The following is a 19036-nucleotide window of genomic DNA, read 5'->3' on the forward strand; positions in this document are numbered from 1 at the left end:
CGTGTCATGGAGTAGATTTGGGAGGAAATGGAGGTGTTTCAAAGAGTAGCGGCACTTCTGGGAGAAAATGTCCTCAGTGGGAAAGACAATGTCCTCTTGAGGGAAGAAAACAGGTCTTTCTTACAGCAAATGTCATCCAATTGGGAGAAAATCTCCTCTCTTGGGGAGAAAAGTGGTCTTTCTGAGAGAAGGTGTCCTCTTCTTGGCTGCAAGTGTCCCATTTGGCATTGTCATGGAGGCTTTTTGGGGAGAAAGCGTGTGGCAGTTGTAAGAGAAGGGGTATTTCTGGGAGCAAATCTCCTCTTTTTGGAAGAGAAGGTGAAATTTCCAAGGGAAAAGTGGCATTTCTGGGAGGAAATGACATAGCTGGGGGAGAAAAGTGGGAACCGGTGGGAAAGAAGATCTTGTACTGGAGAGCAACGGTGGTCTTTTTGGTGTGCCAAGTGGTCTCTTGGGGAGACAACGTGGTAAATAGGGGAGACAATGTCCTCTGGAGGAGTGTCAAGTAGTATTTGGGAGAGCAAACGTCAGGTATTTCTCGGAAACCGGCTGTTTCTGGGAGATAGTAGCAGACTTGGTTGGAAAATGACAGGTGTTTGTGAGAAAGCTGGTATTTTGGGGAAAAAAGGCCATTTTTTAAAGAATAAGCTGGCATTTCTGGGAGAATATGTCCCATCTTTGGGAGAAAACGGGTGTATGTGGGAGAAAATGTCGTGTATTTGGGAGAAAGCTGGCGTATGTGGGAGAAAAGGCCATTGTGATGGGAGTCAGTGTGATCTTGAGGAGTGGAAAGCAGTATTCTTGAGATGAAACGTGAGGTATTTCTAAGAGTCCTGGTATTTCTGGGAGAAAATGTCTTGTTTTGGAGAGCCAAAGTCCCATTTTGGGGGCAGAAGCTGGTATTTCTGTGACACTGCCATCTTGATGGGGGTAAGTGTGATCTTGAGGAGTGTAAAGCAGCATTTTGGTTAGAAAATGGGAGCTCTTCCTAAGAGCAGTGCTATTTCTGGGAGAAAAGGAGCTCTACTGGGCATAAAAATGGTGTATCTGTGATAAAATGCCACGTTTCTGAAAGAAACTGTCCTCTTGCGGAGTGTAATGCTGTATGTTCCGGAGGAAATGGGAAATATTCAGCAGAGTCCTGGTATTTCTGGGAGAAGAGGTCTGATGTGGGGGGGGGAAGGTGATGTATCTGTGAGAAAGCTGGTGTTTCTGGGAGCAAATGCCAGGTATTGGTGAGGAAACAGATGCTAGAGAGGGAAAAGGCCATCCCTTTGGGAGAGAAGTGGTATTTCTGGGAGAAAATGCCCCAAGTCGGGGAGTAAGTGTCATCCTGAGGCGTGTCATGGAGTAGATTTGGGAGGAAATGGAGGTGTTTCAAAGAGTAGCGGCACTTCTGGGAGAAAATGTCCTCAGTGGGAAAGACAATGTCCTCTTGAGGGAAGAAAACAGGTCTTTCTTACAGCAAATGTCATCCAATTGGGAGAAAATCTCCTCTCTTGGGGAGAAAAGTGGTCTTTCTGAGAGAAGGTGTCCTCTTCTTGGCTGCAAGTGTCCCATTTGGCATTGTCATGGAGGCTTTTTGGGGAGAAAGCGTGTGGCAGTTGTAAGAGAAGGGGTATTTCTGGGAGCAAATCTCCTCTTTTTGGAAGAGAAGGTGAAATTTCCAAGGGAAAAGTGGCATTTCTGGGAGGAAAGGACATAGCTGGGGGAGAAAAGTGGGAACCGGTGGGAAAGAAGATCTTGTACTGGAGAGCAACGGTGGTCTTTTTGGTGTGCCAAGTGGTCTCTTGGGGAGACAACGTGGTAAATAGGGGAGACAATGTCCTCTGGAGGAGTGTCAAGTAGTATTTGGGAGAGCAAACGTCAGGTATTTCTCGGAAACCGGCTGTTTCTGGGAGATAGTAGCAGACTTGGTTGGAAAATGACAGGTGTTTGTGAGAAAGCTGGTATTTTGGGGAAAAAAGGCCGTTTTTTAAAGAATAAGCTGGCATTTCTGGGAGAATATGTCCCATCTTTGGGAGAAAACGGGTGTATGTGGGAGAAAATGTCGTGTATTTGGGAGAAAGCTGGCGTATGTGGGAGAAAAGGCCATTGTGATGGGAGTCAGTGTGATCTTGAGGAGTGGAAAGCAGTATTCTTGAGATGAAACGTGAGGTATTTCTAAGAGTCCTGGTATTTCTGGGAGAAAATGTCTTGTTTTGGAGAGCCAAAGTCCCATTTTGGGGGCAGAAGCTGGTATTTCTGTGACACTGCCATCTTGATGGGGGTAAGTGTGATCTTGAGGAGTGTAAAGCAGCATTTTGGTTAGAAAATGGGAGCTCTTCCTAAGAGCAGTGCTATTTCTGGGAGAAAAGGAGCTCTACTGGGCATAAAAATGGTGTATCTGTGATAAAATGCCACGTTTCTGAAAGAAACTGTCCTCTTGCGGAGTGTAATGCTGTATGTTCCGGAGGAAATGGGAAATATTCAGCAGAGTCCTGGTATTTCTGGGAGAAGAGGTCTGATGTGGGGGGGGGAAGGTGATGTATCTGTGAGAAAGCTGGTGTTTCTGGGAGAAAATGCCAGGTATTGGTGAGGAAACAGATGCTAGAGAGGGAAAAGGCCATCCCTTTGGGAGAGAAGTGGTATTTCTGGGAGAAAATGCCCCAAGTCGGGGAGTAAGTGTCATCCTGAGGCGTGTCATGGAGTAGATTTGGGAGGAAATGGAGGTGTTTCAAAGAGTAGCGGCACTTCTGGGAGAAAATGTCCTCAGTGGGAAAGACAATGTCCTCTTGAGGGAAGAAAACAGGTCTTTCTTACAGCAAATGTCATCCAATTGGGAGAAAATCTCCTCTCTTGGGGAGAAAAGTGGTCTTTCTGAGAGAAGGTGTCCTCTTCTTGGCTGCAAGTGTCCCATTTGGCATTGTCATGGAGGCTTTTTGGGGAGAAAGCGTGTGGCAGTTGTAAGAGAAGGGGTATTTCTGGGAGCAAATCTCCTCTTTTTGGAAGAGAAGGTGAAATTTCCAAGGGAAAAGTGGCATTTCTGGGAGGAAATGACATAGCTGGGGGAGAAAAGTGGGAACCGGTGGGAAAGAAGATCTTGTACTGGAGAGCAACGGTGGTCTTTTTGGTGTGCCAAGTGGTCTCTTGGGGAGACAACGTGGTAAATAGGGGAGACAATGTCCTCTGGAGGAGTGTCAAGTAGTATTTGGGAGAGCAAACGTCAGGTATTTCTCGGAAACCGGCTGTTTCTGGGAGATAGTAGCAGACTTGGTTGGAAAATGACAGGTGTTTGTGAGAAAGCTGGTATTTTGGGGAAAAAAGGCCATTTTTTAAAGAATAAGCTGGCATTTCTGGGAGAATATGTCCCATCTTTGGGAGAAAACGGGTGTATGTGGGAGAAAATGTCGTGTATTTGGGAGAAAGCTGGCGTATGTGGGAGAAAAGGCCATTGTGATGGGAGTCAGTGTGATCTTGAGGAGTGGAAAGCAGTATTCTTGAGATGAAACGTGAGGTATTTCTAAGAGTCCTGGTATTTCTGGGAGAAAATGTCTTGTTTTGGAGAGCCAAAGTCCCATTTTGGGGGCAGAAGCTGGTATTTCTGTGACACTGCCATCTTGATGGGGGTAAGTGTGATCTTGAGGAGTGTAAAGCAGCATTTTGGTTAGAAAATGGGAGCTCTTCCTAAGAGCAGTGCTATTTCTGGGAGAAAAGGAGCTCTACTGGGCATAAAAATGGTGTATCTGTGATAAAATGCCACCTTTCTGAAAGAAACTGTCCTCTTGCGGAGTGTAATGCTGTATGTTCCGGAGGAAATGGGAAATATTCAGCAGAGTCCTGGTATTTCTGGGAGAAGAGGTCTGATGTGGGGGGGGGAAGGTGATGTATCTGTGAGAAAGCTGGTGTTTCTGGGAGCAAATGCCAGGTATTGGTGAGGAAACAGATGCTAGAGAGGGAAAAGGCCATCCCTTTGGGAGAGAAGTGGTATTTCTGGGAGAAAATGCCCCAAGTCGGGGAGTAAGTGTCATCCTGAGGCGTGTCATGGAGTAGATTTGGGAGGAAATGGAGGTGTTTCAAAGAGTAGCGGCACTTCTGGGAGAAAATGTCCTCAGTGGGAAAGACAATGTCCTCTTGAGGGAAGAAAACAGGTCTTTCTTACAGCAAATGTCATCCAATTGGGAGAAAATCTCCTCTCTTGGGGAGAAAAGTGGTCTTTCTGAGAGAAGGTGTCCTCTTCTTGGCTGCAAGTGTCCCATTTGGCATTGTCATGGAGGCTTTTTGGGGAGAAAGCGTGTGGCAGTTGTAAGAGAAGGGGTATTTCTGGGAGCAAATCTCCTCTTTTTGGAAGAGAAGGTGAAATTTCCAAGGGAAAAGTGGCATTTCTGGGAGGAAATGACATAGCTGGGGGAGAAAAGTGGGAACCGGTGGGAAAGAAGATCTTGTACTGGAGAGCAACGCTGGTCTTTTTGGTGTGCCAAGTGGTCTCTTGGGGAGACAACGTGGTAAATAGGGGAGACAATGTCCTCTGGAGGAGTGTCAAGTAGTATTTGGGAGAGCAAACATCAGGTATTTCTCGGAAACCGGCTGTTTCTGGGAGATAGTAGCAGACTTGGTTGGAAAATGACAGGTGTTTGTGAGAAAGCTGGTATTTTGGGGAAAAAAGGCCGTTTTTTAAAGAATAAGCTGGCATTTCTGGGAGAATATGTCCCACCTTTGGGAGAAAACGGGTGTATGTGGGAGAAAATGTCGTGTATTTGGGAGAAAGCTGGCGTATGTGGGAGAAAAGGCCATTGTGATGGGAGTCAGTGTGATCTTGAGGAGTGGAAAGCAGTATTCTTGAGATGAAACGTGAGGTATTTCTAAGAGTCCTGGTATTTCTGGGAGAAAATGTCTTGTTTTGGAGAGCCAAAGTCCCATTTTGGGGGCAGAAGCTGGTATTTCTGTGACACTGCCATCTTGATGGGGGTAAGTGTGATCTTGAGGAGTGTAAAGCAGCATTTTGGTTAGAAAATGGGAGCTCTTCCTAAGAGCAGTGCTATTTCTGGGAGAAAAGGAGCTCTACTGGGCATAAAAATGGTGTATCTGTGATAAAATGCCACGTTTCTGAAAGAAACTGTCCTCTTGCGGAGTGTAATGCTGTATGTTCCGGAGGAAATGGGAAATATTCAGCAGAGTCCTGGTATTTCTGGGAGAAGAGGTCTGATGTGGGGGGGGGAAGGTGATGTATCTGTGAGAAAGCTGGTGTTTCTGGGAGAAAATGCCAGGTATTGGTGAGGAAACAGATGCTAGAGAGGGAAAAGGCCATCCCTTTGGGAGAGAAGTGGTATTTCTGGGAGAAAATGCCCCAAGTCGGGGAGTAAGTGTCATCCTGAGGCGTGTCATGGAGTAGATTTGGGAGGAAATGGAGGTGTTTCAAAGAGTAGCGGCACTTCTGGGAGAAAATGTCCTCAGTGGGAAAGACAATGTCCTCTTGAGGGAAGAAAACAGGTCTTTCTTACAGCAAATGTCATCCAATTGGGAGAAAATCTCCTCTCTTGGGGAGAAAAGTGGTCTTTCTGAGAGAAGGTGTCCTCTTCTTGGCTGCAAGTGTCCCATTTGGCATTGTCATGGAGGCTTTTTGGGGAGAAAGCGTGTGGCAGTTGTAAGAGAAGGGGTATTTCTGGGAGCAAATCTCCTCTTTTTGGAAGAGAAGGTGAAATTTCCAAGGGAAAAGTGGCATTTCTGGGAGGAAATGACATAGCTGGGGGAGAAAAGTGGGAACCGGTGGGAAAGAAGATCTTGTACTGGAGAGCAACGCTGGTCTTTTTGGTGTGCCAAGTGGTCTCTTGGGGAGACAACGTGGTAAATAGGGGAGACAATGTCCTCTGGAGGAGTGTCAAGTAGTATTTGGGAGAGCAAACATCAGGTATTTCTCGGAAACCGGCTGTTTCTGGGAGATAGTAGCAGACTTGGTTGGAAAATGACAGGTGTTTGTGAGAAAGCTGGTATTTTGGGGAAAAAAGGCCGTTTTTTAAAGAATAAGCTGGCATTTCTGGGAGAATATGTCCCACCTTTGGGAGAAAACGGGTGTATGTGGGAGAAAATGTCGTGTATTTGGGAGAAAGCTGGCGTATGTGGGAGAAAAGGCCATTGTGATGGGAGTCAGTGTGATCTTGAGGAGTGGAAAGCAGTATTCTTGAGATGAAACGTGAGGTATTTCTAAGAGTCCTGGTATTTCTGGGAGAAAATGTCTTGTTTTGGAGAGCCAAAGTCCCATTTTGGGGGCAGAAGCTGGTATTTCTGTGACACTGCCATCTTGATGGGGGTAAGTGTGATCTTGAGGAGTGTAAAGCAGCATTTTGGTTAGAAAATGGGAGCTCTTCCTAAGAGCAGTGCTATTTCTGGGAGAAAAGGAGCTCTACTGGGCATAAAAATGGTGTATCTGTGATAAAATGCCACCTTTCTGAAAGAAACTGTCCTCTTGCGGAGTGTAATGCTGTATGTTCCGGAGGAAATGGGAAATATTCAGCAGAGTCCTGGTATTTCTGGGAGAAGAGGTCTGATGAGGGGGGGGGAAGGTGATGTATCTGTGAGAAAGCTGGTGTTTCTGGGAGCAAATGCCAGGTATTGGTGAGGAAACAGATGCTAGAGAGGGAAAAGGCCATCCCTTTGGGAGAGAAGTGGTATTTCTGGGAGAAAATGCACCAAATCGGGGAGTAAGTGTCATCCTGAGGCGTGTCATGGAGTAGATTTGGGAGGAAATGGAGGTGTTTCAAAGAGTAGCGGCACTTCTGGGAGAAAATGTCCTCAGTGGGAAAGACAATGTCCTCTTGAGGGAAGAAAACAGGTCTTTCTTACAGCAAATGTCATCCAATTGGGAGAAAATCTCCTCTCTTGGGGAGAAAAGTGGTCTTTCTGAGAGAAGGTGTCCTCTTCTTGGCTGCAAGTGTCCCATTTGGCATTGTCATGGAGGCTTTTTGGGGAGAAAGCGTGTGGCAGTTGTAAGAGAAGGGGTATTTCTGGGAGCAAATCTCCTCTTTTTGGAAGAGAAGGTGAAATTTCCAAGGGAAAAGTGGCATTTCTGGGAGGAAAGGACATAGCTGGGGGAGAAAAGTGGGAACCGGTGGGAAAGAAGATCTTGTACTGGAGAGCAACGGTGGTCTTTTTGGTGTGCCAAGTGGTCTCTTGGGGAGACAACGTGGTAAATAGGGGAGACAATGTCCTCTGGAGGAGTGTCAAGTAGTATTTGGGAGAGCAAACGTCAGGTATTTCTCGGAAACCGGCTGTTTCTGGGAGATAGTAGCAGACTTGGTTGGAAAATGACAGGTGTTTGTGAGAAAGCTGGTATTTTCGGGAAAAAAGGCCGTTTTTTTAAAGAATAAGCTGGCATTTCTGGGAGAATATGTCCCATCTTTGGGAGAAAACGGGTGTATGTGGGAGAAAATGTCGTGTATTTGGGAGAAAGCTGGTGTATGTGGGAGAAAAGGCCATTGTGATGGGAGTCAGTGTGATCTTGAGGAGTGGAAAGCAGTATTCTTGAGATGAAACGTGAGGTATTTCTAAGAGTCCTGGTATTTCTGGGAGAAAATGTCTAGTTTTGGAGAGCCAAAGTCCCATTTTGGGGGCAGAAGCTGGTATTTCTGTGACACTGCCATCTTGATGGGGGTAAGTGTGATCTTGAGGAGTGTAAAGCAGCATTTTGGTTAGAAAATGGGAGCTCTTCCTAAGAGCAGTGCTATTTCTGGGAGAAAAGGAGCTCTACTGGGCATAAAAATGGTGTATCTGTGATAAAATGCCACATTTCTGAAAGAAACTGTCCTCTTGCGGAGTGTAATGAGAGACCTCAGAGGCCTGTCCAGCCTGACCATGAGTATCTCCCCACTGCCATAATGTTGTCTTGCCCCAGACCTATACAAGGCTACAAAGTGAGTCACCAGCTCTGGATTCCTACTTAGGAGGGGTTTGCCATCAAGATAGACAGCAAGTCTCCATGTAACCCTCTCCTCTAGGTATCAGCCCTGGGAAACATGCTGCCAAATATTCTTCAGAAAAGCATCTTAGAGAGGTTTCTGTGAGCAGATGGGGGACATTTGATGAAGCAAACGGATGCTGGGTAAGCAGTAATTCTCACTCAACAACCAGCCTGGGGGCTCCGTTCTTTCTTCATTTCCATTCTTTCTGATGGAAATGTCCTTGAAACTTAACTTTTTCCTACTTTTCCAGTACTTGTTTGATACTTTCTTTTTCTAGTAAGCAAAAATTCTAAGCCCTTGTCCTCCAGTAACTGTCTTTCATTTTCTGATACATTCAAAGATAACCTTTGGAGGCATGCCTTTTTCTGGGAAGCCAAGTTCTAACAGCAGAAAAAAATTTCAAAGGCTGTATGGAGAGCATCAACTACAATGGCAATAATATCACTGACCTTGCTAGAAGGAAGAAATTGGAACCTTCTAATGTGGTAAGAACATAACTTTATCATCATCTAAACTTCTGCTTCTCCTTCTAAGGAAAGTTTGTGAGTGTGTGTGACAGATGTTCTGAAATCATATAATATATAAAACAAAGTTTGTCACATGCCTAAAGATTTCATTATACATACTTTTATGATTTTTGTTTGTTTGTTTGTTTGTTTGTTTGTTTTTAATATCTGGGAACCTGTTTCTGCTGGGATTTAAGTTTCAGCTTTACAGAATTAGCCTTCAGCATCAGATGAATGTTTTTTAAAAGAAAACCAGTAGATCAGTATATACATTTTTGCTTTCATCTTATAGTAACCCAAAACTAGGATGGACAATATTTATTGTTAAATCAATTGCAGTGTGTCAAGGATCTAAATCCTGTTATCTTCCATCCCCACAGAGCAAGTTGCGTGGGTGTGCAAAATCATGAGAAAGGGAAGGCTCAGAGCCATTTTATGGGAGCTCCGTAAAGCATCAAGATACTAAACTTTGAAACTGTTATTTAGCTTATTAACATTACAGGGATTATTAACATTACATTCTATTTTTTTCTCTCCAAAGCATTCATAGTTGCTTTCATGTTTAAACTTGTGTCTTTCTGTAAGGGTTGATCAGGAAATCACTTTAATTTCTGTATTTTTAAGAATCTAGGCGTTCCTAAAATAGTTGGTGGATTACATGAGCAATGTGGGTAGGAAATAAATGTATTATTACCCTGAATTTGAGATAGATCTGTTCAAGGCTTTCTTCTGTACAGTACTGCAGCCTTCACAAAGCCCTGCTCACAGTATGTATAGTTTGATTACTGCTTTTTTTCTTTATGTATTTTGCATAGTACATAACAGTAATGAAGAATAAGATATAAGATAAACATGTACAGTAGAAATAAAGTGCAATGATTCTTCTTGGACAGATGTGCAACTTCTGAGATGTCTGTAGGACAAATTCCAGCTTTTGAAAAGCATAGCACAGCTAACAGTTCTGTAGAGTGTCTATAAACTCCTCTTTCTGGTTTATTTGGATGTGAATTTTCTGTTTGCTTGTTTTGTTTGTTAGTTGATTACATTCTGTTGCCTGTGACATTAAAGCAAAATCTACATATGTAGATTTGGTAGTGTTAGAGGTTTACCACTAAACTGTGGCATGCTAGTTTAATCTGATGATTCACTTCTGAGAATATAAAAACAGAAGTGAACTTTGCTTTCAGATGAATTATTTAAATTTCTTCCGCTCTTCAAAAACAGAATCAGTTTCACTTATGAAATCAACATGGATGTTTATGTTTCTTACAAAAAAACTTTTATTCTTCTAGTTTTGAACCTGATTTAGCATGAAAAATACTAAGCTGAAACTACTATTTTTGTTAACCACGTTTATGTTAATGGCACTTAAGCAATCCAACCAGGATCAAAGCTCCATTGTAGGAACTGTGCAGATGCATAGCAGTAGACATATCCTGCCCTAAAGAAAAAGCAAAAATAAATAACGTAATGAAATGGAACACAAAGTAATTGGTAAAGTTATAAGAAGCATCATAGGGGGGAAAAAAAAATAGATGGACAAAGAATAAAAAAGAGGTTTGAGACAAAAATAAAAATGTTCTTACTGTCAGATTTCAGAAGTTGTACAAGGAAAAGGAGTAAAAAATTAAATTTATACGACGAGGATGTCCAGAAAATCTAAGAAGTTAATCTTGATTTTACATTGAACAAAAATAGAATGAATAAAAATCCTTAGGTCTCACAAATACGTATGTTATGATCATAAATGCACCATTAAGAGTCTTTCAACATCTTCTTAAGCAATTTATTCATTTTATCTTTAGAGGGTAACAATGTGGAGCAAAAAAGTTTTGCAGTCCTCTGTGATAGAACAAGTGGCAGCAAACCTTTGAGGAGAAAGAGTAAGATGGATGGCCTTAAACAGTTTTTGCTTTTATTAATGGAGCCTGATTTGTTTTCACAGAAATGAGGCAAATAATAAACATACACAGAAAGGAGAGTAGGAGATAGAAGGACAACAAGAAAAAAAAAATGGAGTGTCAAATTTTCTCCCAAATGGACTTGCAAGAGTTGACAGTGACTTACTAGAGCATTAATTTCTTCTTTACAGCTTTATTCAGGTCTAAGACAGAAAAAAAGAACATGCACACGAGTCTTCCAATCCATATTTTCTATGTTATTTAAAGCAATAAGGTTATGTATGGTATTTTATGTTGGTTTCATTTACATTTGCAGGTACTAAAATCTAACAAGTTTCTCAAAACCTGTAACAGAAAAATGCTGAGAAGAATCAAATTTATTGCTCTCTCTCTTCACATACATTGGGCTTATGATCCTCCCACTTCAGTGGCTGCTCTTCCATGTATTACTGAGTGCAATCATGTACAAATATAAGATAAACATTTTCTTTAAAGTATTTATAGTATGTTGCGCTCAAATAAATATTTGAGAAAATAAAGAAATAACCTGACAGCTATTAATCAGAGTTGTATTGCCTTTAATATATGATCCATCCTGATATAGCAATTATTGTTGTTTTAGTAAATGCATTACCTCACTTTTACAGGTTTATTTTCAGCCAGTATATATATCCTTTTGCTCAACACAACAGAGAACTTTCCAATAGCCAAAAAACATTCTGCCTTTAAATTAAATTAATCTTCTTGGAAATATCACTCTTCCAACTCTCCTGTTCTGTATGTCAGCTACTGCTCAAAGCTGTCTACTGTTCCTCCTGTTAACCATACAGTTATTAAAACTTGGTATATGAATACCTTTTCATCATATTTATCCACAATAAATGAATGAGACTTCTCCCCATAGAATCTTTCTATGAAACTTTCCATCCCTCTGTCTTTCTGCTAAATCTCAAATAATCTGAACTGCAGTTCATTTAGATATTAGACCTCAGGTTCAGATAACATCCTTGAGGTAATAAAATGTTATTGTCTGACAGATCTAAAGTGATATTTTTCCTGTAGGAAATTCCATGGGGCACTTACACTGAAACTGAGAAGTGTTTTTCCTTCTCTTGCTGAGTGAGGGTTTAAATAGGAAATGCATATTCATATAATATAAAGAGAGATGATGGGGATTTTCTAATAACTAAATTGGAAATCAGAAATGTTACTTTTTTTTTTTTTTTTTTTTTTTTTTTTCCCAATTTACCAGTTTGCAAGCAATGCCTCCTTTTCCATAAAGACAGCTCTTCAAGAAAGCCCATTTCTAACACTCACAGACCTGTGCAGAACACCGTTTTTCATAGATGACAGACAGTAACTTTACAATAACATCAGCCATTTCTTTCAACACTGTCACAAATACCATTCAACAACAAATAGCATTCAACTAGGCCTCAACTTCCTAATTTCATTGAAGCCTGTATACCTTTCATTCAGTGTTAACATTACTTGAAAAAAAGTGTTTGGACGTTACATTATATTATCCTCAGTTCATCGTGTTGTAGCAGATCTAATCTTTAATGAAAACGAGACATGTAGGAATCCTATTTGAACTTTTCTTTTATCTTCACTCTTATTTCAAAAAGAAAGTAGTTGATTAAACACACCTAGTGACAAACCAACATGTGATTATCATCTATAATAAATGATACTCCTGCTTGCTAGTATAATTGTATTTGCTCTTCTTGTTGCCTTTGCTTGCTTCATCCACACCAGTAGATGTGTTGAGAAAACTGACTGGGAGAAAAGAGGTCATTCCCTGGTCCTGGTTACAAAGACAGCACAGACACAGCCCATGGTGACTGAAAAACAAGGAATAAAGAGGTTCAAGACTGTACTGCAAAAGTGTATTGCAACTGCAGGTTGCTTAAAGAAGTAGAAGCAAAGGGAATGTCCACAGGTTTGAAAAAGTGGCCTGCAACTACACAATATTCATTGTTTCAGAAAGGAGATTTAACGATGCAAAATCTTTGGCAAGAAAACAGTTGTTTTTAGGGATCAAATAGAGAGAAAAATAGTGCTGGGGACCTAGACTCCATTTAGGACATAATACTTGTCTTGTCTCTACACATGAAAATATTTTAAATTACTAGCTGAGAGATCAGGGGTCCTGAACCATGGTATGTTCATTATTGTTGATTGCATGTACTGTGTCATATCACTTAAAAAATTAAAAACATTAATGGCACTGAAATTTCAAACTGGGTGCACGTACCACTGTGCATAGCAACTGACAAGCTATTATCTACGTTGATTAAAACTCTTAGTGCTAGTGTTTTAGCTTCTCCAAAAGCAAGGAATAAACAATTTGAATGTAGGCTTTATCAGTATTTGTACTTGTAATAAAACCAGGAATATTCATAGAATCATAGAATCATAGAATTTTTTTTTGAGTTGGAAGGGACTCTTACAGACCATTGAGTCCAGTTCCCCAGTAATGAACAGGGACACCCACAGAGGTCAGAGACCTCAGAGGCCTGTCCAGCCTGACCATGAATATCTCCCCACTGCCATAATGTTGTCTTGCCCCAGACCTATACAAGACTACAAAGTGAGTCACCAGCTCTGGATTCCTACTTAGGAGGGGTTTGCCATCAAGATAGACAGCAAGTCTCCATGTAACCCTCTCCTCTAGGCATCAGCCCTGGGAAACATGCTGCCAAATATTCTTCAGAAAAGCATCTTAGAGAGGTTTCTGTGAGCAGATGGGGGACATTTGATGAAGCAAACGGATGCTGGGTAAGCAGTAATTCTCACTCAACAACCAGCCTGGGGGCTCCGTTCTTTCTTCATTTCCATTCTTTCTGATGGAAATGTCCTTGAAACTTAATTGAGTTTGCATGGAATTTTACACTTTTTGGATTTCTAATCTTTCTCATCATTAATCCTTAAATATGTGTTCCACAATACCACTAACCAATTATAGAAAAATAATTTAAAATAATCATGTATCAAACTTTTTTAAAATTCTATTTGGAAGGTAGGAGACCTAATTACAGGCATGGGACTTTAATGTATGTGCTGGAAACTGAAACTCAATATCTACTTTTTCATTGCTCTTCAGCCACCTGAGCAAATAGATTACCTCCTGTGATAGGTTTCTGACAGTCCCTCCTGGTTTGACAGTTATTTTAGAGAGAGTCACTTTTGTATATAATGAAAGGAAAAGTTGCCAAGCATACGTACATATTTTATGTTTCTTAAAACTTAAAAGCTAGAGGAAAGACTCCATTTTTAGTCATGCCATTTTAAATTCAGAGTATTTGTACTGTCCGCCAGGTTTACATCAATGACACAGAATGGCATCTAGCCCAAGGGCTGAGTTACATTTCTTGCACAGGAAGGGCAGCTTTTATAATTGAGTGTATCAGTTACTGCTTTGAACTTTTTTTGTGTTACTACATTCATGTGAAAATATGATGTGCATTTTCGCATCTTCTATGTATGCCAAAAGAATTAAAAGCAATTTCGATCAAAGTGTATCCTTGAAATTGCAACAAAAAAAATATATAAATATTAAAAACAATAAAACAAAACAAGACTTACTCCCCGATTTGGGGCATTTTCTCCCAGAAATACCACTTCTCTCCCAAAGGGATGGCCTTTTCCCTCTCTAGCATCTGTTTCCTCACCAATACCTGGCATTTGCTCCCAGAAACACCAGCTTTCTCACAGATACATCACCTTCCCCCCCCCACATCAGACCTCTTCTCCCAGAAATACCAGGACTCTGCTGAATATTTCCCATTTCCTCCGGAACATACAGCATTACACTCCGCAAGAGGACAGTTTCTTTCAGAAACGTGGCATTTTATCACAGATACACCATTTTTATGCCCAGTAGAGCTCCTTTTCTCCCAGAAATAGCACTGCTCTTAGGAAGAGCTCCCATTTTCTAACCAAAATGCTGCTTTACACTCCTCAAGATCACACTTACCCCCATCAAGATGGCAGTGTCACAGAAATACCAGCTTCTGCCCCCAAAATGGGACTTTGGCTCTCCAAAACTAGACATTTTCTCCCAGAAATACCAGGACTCTTAGAAATACCTCACGTTTCATCTCAAGAATACTGCTTTCCACTCCTCAAGATCACACTGACTCCCATCACAATGGCCTTTTCTCCCACGTACGCCAGCTTTCTCCCAAATACACGACATTTTCTCCCACATACACCCGTTTTCTCCCAAAGGTGGGACATATTCTCCCAGAAATGCCAGCTTATTCTTTAAAAAACGGCCTTTTTTCCCCAAAATACCAGCTTTCTCACAAACACCTGTCATTTTCCAACCAAGTCTGCTACTATCTCCCAGAAACAGCCGGTTTCCGAGAAATACCTGACGTTTGCTCTCCCAAATACTACTTGACACTCCTCCAGAGGACATTGTCTCCCCTATTTACCACGTTGTCTCCCCAAGAGACCACTTGGCACACCAAAAAGACCACCGTTGCTCTCCAGTACAAGATCTTCTTTCCCACCGGTTCCCGCTTTTCTCCCCCAGCTATGTCATTTCCTCCCAGAAATGCCACTTTTCCCTTGGAAATTTCACCTTCTCTTCCAAAAAGAGGAGATTTGCTCCCAGAAATACCCCTTCTCTTACAACTGCCACACGCTTTCTCCCCAAAAAGCCTCCATGACAATGCCAAATGGGACACTTGCAGCCAAGAAGAGGACACCTTCTCTCAGAAAGACCACTTTTCTCCCCAAGAGAGGAGATTTTCTCCCAATTGGATGACATTTGCTGTAAGAAAGACCTGTTTTCTTCCCTCAAGAGGACATTGTCTTTCCCACTGAGGACATTTTCTCCCAGAAGTGCCGCTACTCTTTGAAACACCTCCATTTCCTCCCAGATCTACTCCATGACACGCCTCAGGATGACACTTACTCCCCGATTTGGGGCATTTTCTCCCAGAAATACCACTTCTCTCCCAAAGGGATGGCCTTTTCCCTCTCTAGCATCTGTTTCCTCACCAATACCTGGCATTTGCTCCCAGAAACACCAGCTTTCTCACAGATACATCACCTTCCCCCCCCCACATCAGACCTCTTCTCCCAGAAATACCAGGACTCTGCTGAATATTTCCCATTTCCTCCGGAACATACAGCATTACACTCCGCAAGAGGACAGTTTCTTTCAGAAAGGTGGCATTTTATCACAGATACACCATTTTTATGCCCAGTAGAGCTCCTTTTCTCCCAGAAATAGCACTGCTCTTAGGAAGAGCTCCCATTTTCTAACCAAAATGCTGCTTTACACTCCTCAAGATCACACTTACCCCCATCAAGATGGCAGTGTCACAGAAATACCAGCTTCTGCCCCCAAAATGGGACTTTGGCTCTCCAAAACAAGACATTTTCTCCCAGAAATACCAGGACTCTTAGAAATACCTCACGTTTCATCTCAAGAATACTGCTTTCCACTCCTCAAGATCACACTGACTCCCATCACAATGGCCTTTTCTCCCACATACGCCAGCTTTCTCCCAAATACACGACATTTTCTCCCACATACACCCGTTTTCTCCCAAAGGTGGGACATATTCTCCCAGAAATGCCAGCTTATTCTTTAAAAAACGGCCTTTTTTCCCCCAAATACCAGCTTTCTCACAAACACCTGTCATTTTCCAACCAAGTCTGCTACTATCTCCCAGAAACAGCCGGTTTCCGAGAAATACCTGACGTTTGCTCTCCCAAATACTACTTGACACTCCTCCAGAGGACATTGTCTCCCCTATTTACCACGTTGTCTCCCCAAGAGACCACTTGGCACACCAAAAAGACCACCGTTGCTCTCCAGTACAAGATCTTCTTTCCCACCGGTTCCCACTTTTCTCCCCCAGCTATGTCCTTTCCTCCCAGAAATGCCACTTTTCCCTTGGAAATTTCACCTTCTCTTCCAAAAAGAGGAGATTTGCTCCCAGAAATACCCCTTCTCTTACAACTGCCACACGCTTTCTCCCCAAAAAGCCTCCATGACAATGCCAAATGGGACACTTGCAGCCAAGAAGAGGACACCTTCTCTCAGAAAGACCACTTTTCTCCCCAAGAGAGGAGATTTTCTCCCAATTGGATGACATTTGCTGTAAGAAAGACCTGTTTTCTTCCCTCAAGAGGACATTGTCTTTCCCACTGAGGACATTTTCTCCCAGAAGTGCCGCTACTCTTTGAAACACCTCCATTTCCTCCCAAATCTACTCCATGACACGCCTCAGGATGACACTTACTCCCCGATTTGGGGCATTTTCTCCCAGAAATACCACTTCTCTCCCAAAGGGATGGCCTTTTCCCTCTCTAGCATCTGTTTCCTCACCAATACCTGGCATTTTCTCCCAGAAACACCAGCTTTCTCACAGATACATCACCTTCCCCCCCCCCCACATCAGACCTCTTCTCCCAGAAATACCAGGACTCTGCTGAATATTTCCCATTTCCTCCGGAACATACAGCATTACACTCCGCAAGAGGACAGTTTCTTTCAGAAAGGTGGCATTTTATCACAGATACACCATTTTTATGCCCAGTAGAGCTCCTTTTCTCCCAGAAATAGCACTGCTCTTAGGAAGAGCTCCCATTTTCTAACCAAAATGCTGCTTTACACTCCTCAAGATCACACTTACCCCCATCAAGATGGCAGTGTCACAGAAATACCAGCTTCTGCCCCCAAAATGGGACTTTGGCTCTCCAAAACTAGACATTTTCTCCCAGAAATACCAGGACTCTTAGAAATACCTCACGTTTCATCTCAAGAATACTGCTTTCCACTCCTCAAGATCACACTGACTCCCATCACAATGGCCTTTTCTCCCACGTACACCAGCTTTCTCCCAAATACACGACATTTTCTCCCACATACACCCGTTTTCTCCCAAAGGTGGGACATATTCTCCCAGAAATGCCAGCTTATTCTTTAAAAAACGGCCTTTTTTCCCCAAAATACCAGCTTTCTCACAAACACCTGTCATTTTCCAACCAAGTCTGCTACTATCTCCCAGAAACAGCCGGTTTCCGAGAAATACCTGACGTTTGCTCTCCCAAATACTACTTGACACTCCTCCAGAGGACATTGTCTCCCCTATTTACCACGTTGTCTCCCCAAGAGACCACTTGGCACACCAAAAAGACCACCGTTGCTCTCCAGTACAAGATCTTCTTTCCCACCGGTTCCCACTTTTCTCCCCCAGCTATGTCATTTCCTCCCAGAAATGCCACTTTTCCCTTGGAAATTTCACCTTCTCTTCCAAAAAGAGGAGATTTGCTCCCAGAAATACCCCTTCTCTTACAACTGCCACACGCTTTCTCCCCAAAAAGCCTCCATGACAATGCCAAATGGGACACTTGCAGCCAAGAAGAGGACACCTTCTCTCAGAAAGACCACTTTTCTCCCCAAGAGAGGAGATTTTCTCCCAATTGGATGACATTTGCTGTAAGAAAGACCTGTTTTCTTCCCTCAAGAGGACATTGTCTTTCCCACTGAGGACATTTTCTCCCAGAAGTGCCGCTACTCTTTGAAACACCTCCATTTCCTCCCAGATCTACTCCATGACACGCCTCAGGATGACACTTACTCCCCGATTTGGGGCATTTTCTCCCAGAAATACCACTTCTCTCCCAAAGGGATGGCCTTTTCCCTCTCTAGCATCTGTTTCCTCACCAATACCTGGCATTTGCTCCCAGAAACACCAGCTTTCTCACAGATACATCACCTTCCCCCCCCCACATCAGACCTCTTCTCCCAGAAATACCAGGACTCTGCTGAATATTTCCCATTTCCTCCGGAACATACAGCATTACACTCCGCAAGAGGACAGTTTCTTTCAGAAACGTGGCATTTTATCACAGATACACCATTTTTATGCCCAGTAGAGCTCCTTTTCTCCCAGAAATAGCACTGCTCTTAGGAAGAGCTCCCATTTTCTAACCAAAATGCTGCTTTACACTCCTCAAGATCACACTTACCCCCATCAAGATGGCAGTGTCACAGAAATACCAGCTTCTGCCCCCAAAATGGGACTTTGGCTCTCCAAAACAAGACATTTTCTCCCAGAAATACCAGGACTCTTAGAAATACCTCACGTTTCATCTCAAGAATACTGCTTTCCACTCCTCAAGATCACACTGACTCCCATCACAATGGCCTTTTCTCCCACATACGCCAGCTTTCTCCCAAATACACGACATTTTCTCCCACATACACCCGTTTTCTCCCAAAGATGGGACATATTCTCCCAGAAATGCCAGCTTATTCTTTAAAAAACGGCCTTTTTTCCCCAAAATACCAGCTTTCTCACAAACACCTGTCATTTTCCAACCAAGTCTGCTACTATCTCCCAGAAACAGCCGGTTTCCGAGAAATACCTGACGTTTGCTCTCCCAAATACTACTAGACACTCCTCCAGAGGACATTGTCTCCCCTATTTACCACGTTGTCTCCCCAAGAGACCACTTGGCACACCAAAAAGACCACCGTTGCTCTCCAGTACAAGATCTTCTTTCCCACCGGTTCCCACTTTTCCCCCCCAGCTATGTCATTTCCTCCCAGAAATGCCACTTTTCCCTTGGAAATTTCACCTTCTCTTCCAAAAAGAGGAGATTTGCTCCCAGAAATACCCCTTCTCTTACAACTGCCACACGCTTTCTCCCCAAAGAGCCTCCA

General features: G+C 42.7%; 1 long non-coding RNA gene across 2 annotated transcripts in view; it reads left to right on the forward strand.

Moving 5' to 3' along the window:
- Positions 1-7913: 7913 nt before the first annotated feature.
- LOC149912909 (uncharacterized) overlaps positions 7914-19036 on the forward strand; it is a 57877-nt gene continuing 46754 nt past the window's right edge. Inside the window, exons 1-3 of one of the 2 annotated variants that reach the window (XR_016461956.1) lie at positions 7914-8074; positions 8275-8419; positions 13019-13122. This is a non-coding gene — a long non-coding RNA (uncharacterized LOC149912909). The remainder of the gene's footprint in view (positions 8075-8274; positions 8420-13018; positions 13123-19036) is intronic. The other variant, XR_016461955.1, reaches the window with a different exon arrangement.

Source organism: Phasianus colchicus, chromosome Z (genome assembly GCF_987193195.1).
Source record: "Phasianus colchicus chromosome Z, bPhaCol1.hap1.1, whole genome shotgun sequence".
Lineage (NCBI taxonomy): Eukaryota > Metazoa > Chordata > Aves > Galliformes > Phasianidae > Phasianus > Phasianus colchicus.